Below are 8,727 nucleotides of genomic sequence, written 5' to 3' on the forward strand. Positions count from 1 at the left end.
TGCAACTGGAGTCTCTTCTGAAATAGAGCTAATATGCTTCCTCTTTCCATTTGGCCAACAAGCTGCATTTCCCTTCTTCACTGACTCCCCTTGGTAGGCTTGGGGCAGAGGGTATTTTCCTTGGTGGGAGCGCTCATGGTTGGCTGTTGCACCGGCATTGCTAGACTCTGTGCTGCCCTCTGGTGGAGGATCTTTGAGACAGAAAAGGGTCTGCATATCAAGTTCAAAGGCAGTTGGAAGTAGGGCAAGGGCTAGCAAGGCTGTGTTAGCGAGGGCACTGCTTTCCCGTGCTGCCCACCAAGCCCCAGCACACCAAGCATGTGCTTGGGGCGGCAAGCCGCAGGGGGTGCTCTGCTGGTTGCCGAGAGGGCAGCAGGCAGGCTGCCTTCAGCGGCATGCCTGTGGAGCGTCCACTGGGACCGGCGAGTGGCAGAGCACCCCCCACAGCATGACGCCGTGCTTGGGGAGGCGAAATGTGTAGAGCCGCTCCTGCCACCAAGTGGTGGGTGCCACCTCTGTAGTAAGCAAACCAAAGGAAAGGGGGAAGAGGTGCTCCCTTGGGCATGTTTCCCAGATCATGGTCAACAGCTTGTGGGGAGACGACATTAAAGAGCAAGAAGGAGAGTAGATGGAATCCAAGATGAATTCCATGGGGCCACAGTACAGAAATGAAGGGAAAACAATAGCCCAAGGGATAGATAGTCCAGTCCTGAGTAGTCATACCTGCTCCATAGCCCCTTTACCTGCTAATCACATGTGGAGGTAGCCTGCCTGTGCTTCTTAGGTGCTCAGCATAGCACAGCAGGTGTGGGGCGAAAAGGGGAGTTGGTGATGGACTTTCACCAGAGCACAGGGAAAGAGCCAGCACCCTTAGAGGGGAAGAGGCTTGGGGGTAGGGATGGGGTGGAAAGCTGCTGAACTTGAAGCTGCGGATGGGAGCGTTCATTTTCCTTTGGAGTGCCTGATCACTCAGTGTTTCCAAGGTGCGTGAAGCCACTGATGTCTGCATACACAATTGTGTGTGGTGGGGGAAGTGGTATTTTGGGGTTTTGTGATTGCCCGTGTCGTGTTTTTCTTCCCCCTCCTCAAAACCTTCCACTTTCCTTGTCTGGTGGTTGAACCTGCTGGATCTTTTCCCTGTTCTCTCTCAACTACACAGCATGGGGAAGTGAGGGTGCAGGGGAGACAGACAAATGCATTGTTGTTTCCTGGATTATTCTAGTATCTGTTCTTACTGGATCCCCTGCCTCTCCTCTAGCTGCCCTATGCTCACACTAAGATGCAGCTAGTCCCTGCTGGAGGGAGAGATGTATTGGGGGGGAGGGGCTCAAATACAATCATGTTCAAATTGTAAAACACTGTGACCTTAGTGCACCATGACTGAGGGGGAAAGACCAAGCCGTTCGCTCTCTCTCGCTCTCTCTTGTACATCCGTGACATGAGATTCCACGTGCGCGCGTGTGTATATGTATCATATATATTTTTCTTTTGTAAAGCTGATTGTGAACAATAAATGTGATGTTTATGTTTCATTCCCTTTGGGGGCTTAAGAACCATCCAGTGACTTGCCAACTTGGGGCAAAGGTGGTGGAGCCGCCGAGACACCTAGACCACGGCTAGTGAGTGCTGCGTTCCTGGTATGAGAGAGAGTTCCTGGAAGCTAAACTTAGATTATTGGGATGAAGGCTTAAATCTAGGGCTTTTATGGTTGCTTTCTCTGTAATGCTTCCAGTTCCTCACAAAGGGCAAGCTAGACAGAAGGACCATCCGGGGCACAGCACATGGATGAGAAAACATTATAAAGAAGAAGGAGCTAATGTACATTGTTTGTAGTATGTATCTATTATTTGTATTGAGGTAGCACTTAGGAGCCCTAGGCCTGGACCAGGACCTGTTGTGCTAGATGCTGTACAAACACAGCACAAAGAGAGGATCCCTGCCCAAAGAGCTCACAGTCTAAATGCAAGACACCAAGGCACTTTTGAGAAAGGCGAGAGCTGCTATAGAAGTAACGGGCCCCACCTTAACTAAAGTGGAACCAGGCTGCTGGTGCAGCAAAGTGCAAAGATTTATTTAGCCTACAAGCAGAGAGAAAGCTGACAGTTGTCAAGGCACATTCAGGTTGGAGCAAGGTGTCTGTTGGCGATGTCACGGCTACAAAGTTGACTCTCTATTTGATAATAGGACAGAAATTTCAGCTGCCACAGAGGAAAGGCAGAGCTGAATCAAAGAGGGACTTTCTAGAAAAGTAACAGGGGTGTCAGATAAAGGTGCTAATTAAAATAGGTGCCCTGTCATAAATAACAGCTATAACTATTCATAGACCAATGTGGGAAGCATAAGACAAACAGACGTGAACTAGAATGCCTGGCCATGGGACAGGCGCTTGTTATAACAGACATTTCTGAAACAAACAAAATCAAATGGGATACTGTCATGCTTTGGTATGAACTATACAGGAAGAACCAACTGGGGGCCCAAGTGGAAGCGTAAAAGATTCTATAGAATCTAAAGAGAACACTTCTGCACAGAGAGGACTATCCGATGAAAGCAGTAGGAATACAAATGCTAGAACACAAAATCTATGATGAAGGTGGTGCTACCAGCCTCTCGATCAGAAAATAGCACTCAGTATGTGTGTATGTGTTGTGCTCATGTGCTCCCATGCTGAGGGAGATCAGCTGAGCAAGAAATCTAATACAACAGTGATAACGAGTGTTTTTAGCTACCTACGCATAAACTGGTCATACTGGGACATGGTTTACAGGAGAAACTTCTTAGAACAGCTAGTTTGAAAGCAAACGTTGTCTGGGCCTACGCGAAACCTTTTTCCTTAATGTTTCTCACCATTGCTGTCACTAACACAGCTCCACCAAGGGTAGCAATAGTGAGGGTGCTAGTAGAGACGAGGCACTGGCATCTGCTAGAGTTTTACCCATAGTATCATCCAAACCTGCTCTGAGCACGGCTAGATGAGATGGTGGTTCAAATACTGGCAGCCAGTCTGCACAAGTTCTCCCATTGCTGCTTCTGCTAGTGGAGCTGTGTCTGGTGCTAACTTGGGTGGGAAATTTTAAGGTTATGTCCGTGGCAGCCACAGCCAAGAAGAGGCTATTCTCAGATTATGCCCTGAGTAAGTGAAGCACTTAAGCCCAGATGCTCAAAGGATTTTAGGCACCTAATTCCCATTGAAATAAATGGGCGTTAGGTGCCTAAATGCCTTTGACGATCTGGCCTGTAAGCATGTGCTTAGGTGCTTTGCTGAACTGGAGTCTTACTCCTCAGTAATCCACAGGAGCTGGTTCAAGACATAGCCATAACGGAGCCACTAAGAAATAGGGATCTCCATAGAACTAGAGCAACATCTTCTGGGGAGCCATTATCCAAAAGTGACCACTGTCGGGCTAAATGTTAGAAAAGGGGATTTAAAGAAATAAAGAGGAAACCAGTCAAAAAGACACTAAAGTCAAAACCCAGGATACTACAATCCTTAGACTCATCCTGGAGGCTTCTGGGGTGATATCCTGGCCCCACTGAAGTCAATGGCAAGCTGCCCATCAAAGTTACAGAAGGCATGCATGCCCTTGTGCTGAGATATCTGTCCCACACAAGCCCTGAGCAGGTTAATGTGGGGAAGGAGAGGCCAATTAACCTTAGATGCTGCAACTGGAGGGGAACCAGAGACTGACAGGACCTAATGGCTGAAGAAGCCCAGCTGGGGGAGGAGCTGGGCTAGTAGCATAAGCCTGGAAGTGAGCACAGGAAGAGGCTGCAAGGAGGAGAACTGCAGTCACTCCCTGGATGGGAAAAGGTGTTAATCAGGGACAAGAAGGAGATCCATCAGGAAAGTAAGACCCAGAGTCCTGCCCTGGACTGGAAAGTCTGGCAAGGGGCTGAGAAGGGTGGAGTAGCCATGAAGAACAAAGTCATCTCTGGTGATAAACCAAGGATAGGCTAGGAGAGGTATGGTAGGGAGATGCCCAGCAAACAGCAATAGGGTTTCAGTCTGCTAGTCATAGGGTCTCTGGGTTGGAACCGGAATAGCAGGCAGCCCCAGGTTCCCCTACCAGACACTGGCAAAGGGACCTAGGGCCAGGAGATGTGAACTGGAAGACTGGCTGAGGCAGCATCTGGACAGTTTGGTGGGACTATATCATGACCTAGTCGGAGGGCTGGATCACAAAGAGGGAGCACCCCAAATCATGGAGAGGGGCCACAGCATAAGCAACTGACAAATGGGGGCACCAGACAGGGAGAGAGCTAATTCCTAGACCCAGTCACAAGGAGTTGCCCCTGTAATGAGCGGACCCCTTCACAGCTCCTAGACAAAAAAAGGATGGCGGAAAGCAAGGCGCAAAGCAGTCTGGTTAACTGGCAAGGTTGTAGGGGTTATTGGAGCCAAATAGTTATCCCTTCAGACCTGGAAATCCAACCTAAGGGACAACCATAGAAAGGAACACAGACTGCCACAAATAAAATGTGAGGTGGAAATTAGAACGGTTAGAACCAAATGGAACAGCAAAATGGCTAAAGACATAGAAATCAATAAGAAATTCCTTAAGAATATTAGGAACAAGAAGTCTGCAAAAGATTAGGAGCATCTGTTGTATTACCAGAGAGTAAGGAAAGCAGTTAAGGAGGATAAGACAGAGCAGCCTTGGTTTCTTTGCCATCATCCTTCACTGCATACAATGCTGGAGAGAGATTTCACCCAGACCTACTTTATTCAGGTAACCAAGATGAGATGCAATCAGACTGAGGTGTCAAAAAAGGACGTGTTGGAGCAAACTGATCCACCAAAAAAGAGCAAGTCACTAACACCCAATGATATTTCATCAAGGAATTCTGAAGGAATGGAGGAGTGAAGTTGAGCTGCTAACAAAAATATGTCATCTCATTAAAATCAACTTTTCTACAAGAGAACTGGGGGTTTGCACATGTACTTCTCTTGAAAAAGGTGCTATGAGTGATCCTGGGAAAATTACACTCATATCGCTACCAGGTAGAGTTATAATATAACTTAGATGAGCATGCTATGCTAGGGAGAAACCAGCACAGGTTGTGTAAAGGAAAGCTGCATCGCTCTAATTTTTTAGAATTCTTTAGAGATATCAACAAAATGGTGTATAAAGACAACCTGGTTGATATGATTTATCTAGCTATTCAAAAAGCCTTTGTCAAAGTCCTCTATATGCAGCTAATGAGGGAAATAAATCGTCATGGCATGAGAGATAAAATACTGCAATGGATTAGAAACTAGTTGAGAGACAGAAAATAAACAGTAGGGACAAATGGTCAATTTTCAACATGGCAAAATGTTAATATGAGGTGCCCCAAAGTGCTGTGCTAGAATCAGTGTTGTTAGTTTATTTATGAGTAATCAAGAAAGGAGATGAAGGGTGAAGTGGCAAAATGTGCAGATGACACAACATTTTGCTGGTTATTGAAAACAGAAATTCCAAAGGGACCACAAAAGTTAGTTGATTGGTCAGCATGGTGACAGATAACAAGTGCAAGTTAACGCATACTGGAAGGCATAACTGGAGCTACTTATACACATTGCTGTGTTCTAAATTAAATGTAGCCACTCAGGAAAAAGATCTCAGCACCATTGTGGGCCAGTCAGTGAAAAACCTCTTCTCTTTGTGCAGCAGCAGCCAAATATATGTATATTTATTTATATATATAAATTAAAAGCAAACAAAATATCATGACACATTAAGGAGAGAATAAAAAAGTTATACTGAAAATGTAATAATGCTATTATAGAAATTGATAGCACACTCTCACCGTGAATACTGGGTTCAGTTCTGGTCATCCCAAGCCAAAAGTCATAGCAGAGGTAAAAGAACCCAGAGCTAGGACAATGCTCAGAGAGCTGGTGGAAAAACTTGTATATGAAGAAAGTTGAAAAGATTGGTGCTGTTTAACTTAGAGAAGAGGTGATTAAAAAAGGACATGACAGAGAAAGAAAGAACAAGGAACAATGTAGAGAAGATAAAGTGAACTCTCTTCTTTACCCTCTCTCAGCAAGAGTCATTCAATGAACATGAGAGGCAACACCATTAAAAGTGATCAAAAGAAATATTTTTGTACACTGGCAGATAGCTCACTCGTCACCACAAATATCACTGAGGCCAAGATCTTAGAAGGATTAGATCAAACATAGGATTAGACTTGAACACAGTCCATATGGGGACCTATGGGGGAACAAAAATTTGATAATGGGCTCTTCAGTCTAGCAGACAAAGGTACAAGAAAAGCCAATGACGGAAAGTTGAAGCTAGACGATTTCAGACTAACACATGTTTAAGTGAGGAAAATGAACCACAGGGACACTTTATGGAGGGTCGTGGTGGATTTTCTATCACTGGCAATTTTTCAATCAAGAGTGGATGTTTTTCTAAAAGATCTGCTCTAGTTCAAAGAGGATTTAATTTTGGGAAGTTCTGTGGCCCTATGTTATACAGGAGGACAAATTAGATGATTACAATCATCCTTGTTGATGTTATAAGCTCTGATAAAGAGACTACATCAGAGGTGGGCAAACTACGGCTCACGGGACCATCCTGCCTGGCCCCTAAGCTCCTGGCTGGGGAGGGTAGCCCCTGGCCCTTCCCCTGCTGTCCCCCCACTGCCTCAGCTCACCGTGCTGCCAGCGCTCTAGGCAGCGGAGCTGCGAGCTCCTGCCAAGCAGTGTGATGGCGTGCCTGGCTCTGGCCGGTAAGGGTGCGGGAGCAGAAGGGTTGGATAAGGGGCAGGAGGGCCCAGGGGGCCTGTCAGGGGGTGGGAGTGTGGATAGGGATCAGGGCAATCTGGGGTCAAGGAGCGGGGTGGTGATGGAGGGGGTGGAGGTTTGAGGGGGCGGTCAGGGGATGGGGAATGGGGGGGGTTGGATAGGCATGGGAATCCCAGGGAGGCTGTCAGGAGTCGGGGGTGTGGATAGGGGTTGAGGCAGTCAGGGGACAGGAAGCAGGGGGGGTTGGATGGGATGGAGGTTTGGGGGAGGCGGTCAAGGGACAGGGAATAGGGGGGGTTGGATAGGCGTGGGAGTCCCGGGGGGCCTGTCGGGGTCGGGGGTGTGGATAGGGGTTGGGGCAGTCAGGGGACAGGGAGCAGGGGGGCTTGAATAAGGATTGGAGTTCCAGGGGGGCAGTTAGGGGCGGTTAGAGAACAAGAAGGACGGGGGGGTTGGATGGGTCAGGGGTTCTGAGGGGGGCAGTCAGGGGTTGGATGGGGGTGGGGACCAGGGTGTTTGAGGAGGCACAGCCTTCCCTACCCAGCCCTCTATACAGTTTCGCAACCCCGATGTGGCCCTTGGGACAAAAAGTTTGCCCACCACTGCTCTACGTTTACAAATACAAGGGATATAAACCCTCATGCTGCAGGGCATAAACCAGCCACTAACTGGCAGGGGGGTAGAAGAAACGTCTCCTATTTATTATTCGTATTGCCGCAGCCCATAGAGGCCCCAGCTGTGTCTAGGAGCCCATTGTGCTAGGCTCTGCACATGCATGTGGTAGGCTGCCCGTGCCCTGAAGAGCTGATGCGCTGGCTATTCATTATAGACTTTCTTGGACTTTCCTGGGGAGCACCTGCTACTTACCACTACTGTTGACAGGATACAGGACTAGATAACCAGTCGTCTGATATGAATTGAGGTTCCAGTAGCCTCTCTGCTCTGGCCTGATGTCAGTTTTATCTCTGTGGCGCTTGTTAGAGGCAGAGCAGGAGCACTCAGCACAGGGAAGAGACAACTTTCCATTTGGGAGCAGGGTAGGGCAAGTGTTACGCTGTGTTCCCAGACCTTCTGTGAGACAAGATCCCACCAGCCAATTTATCTAGGCAGGGAGCTCCCAGTGTCCTGCTCTGGAGGACTCATACAGTACTTCCCTATCCACCTGCTTCAGAGCTGCCTCTGCTCCAAGTGAAACTAAACAATGGCATTCCTGTCAGCTAGCCAAAGAATTCCTGCTGCCCCAAGTGAACTGAGATCACAGCTCCCGCTGTGAACTGGCTGGAGAGATCTTGCTGCCCTATGCATGACTGAATCACATCACCTCCTGCCAAGCAGAGAGCGTGTGGCGTGGGAAACACTAGATCATGGTGCCCTATCCCGACTGGCTCGACAGCTCGCACTGCTCCATGCAAAATGTGTTTCTAGCACGGAGAGTACACCTCTAAGAGCTGATGCTCCCTAAGTGAGAAGAGAGCCAGCCAGGGTTTCCATTGCCCCCAATTAACACAGTTAGAGAAGCGCTTGTGGAGTCTACAGAGTCAAAGATTATAAGCTCAGAAGGGACCTCTGCAATCATCTAATCTGGCCTCCAGCACAGCACAGGCTATAGGAAAGGCCAAGTTCAGGAAGAGGAGAGAATTTTAGGATTTCCCTCCACACTGGAGCAGAGACACCCACAGAAGTCTATCCTTTGCTTACAGCCATTATCAGGAGGATATCATGAACATCTAAAGAAAACTCCCATTAGCTGGAGGATCCAGAACTCACCCTCCGTGGGCTTAATAATTTAGGAGCTGACAAGTAGGCAGTGCCAAAAGGCAGTGACTATTTTTCAACAGGGGCCATTTTTTTTAAATCATCATTTACTGCAATTAATGGTTAAATTTCCCATTCAAGAAAAAAAATGCCATAAACACCATGGTACAGTCACTTCCCATGCTGCAGAATATTTTTTTCTTTATTGAACATCACTATATAGCCAAAACAAA

Source organism: Chelonoidis abingdonii, chromosome 1 (genome assembly GCF_003597395.2).
Source record: "Chelonoidis abingdonii isolate Lonesome George chromosome 1, CheloAbing_2.0, whole genome shotgun sequence".
Taxonomy (NCBI): Eukaryota; Metazoa; Chordata; order Testudines; family Testudinidae; genus Chelonoidis; species Chelonoidis abingdonii.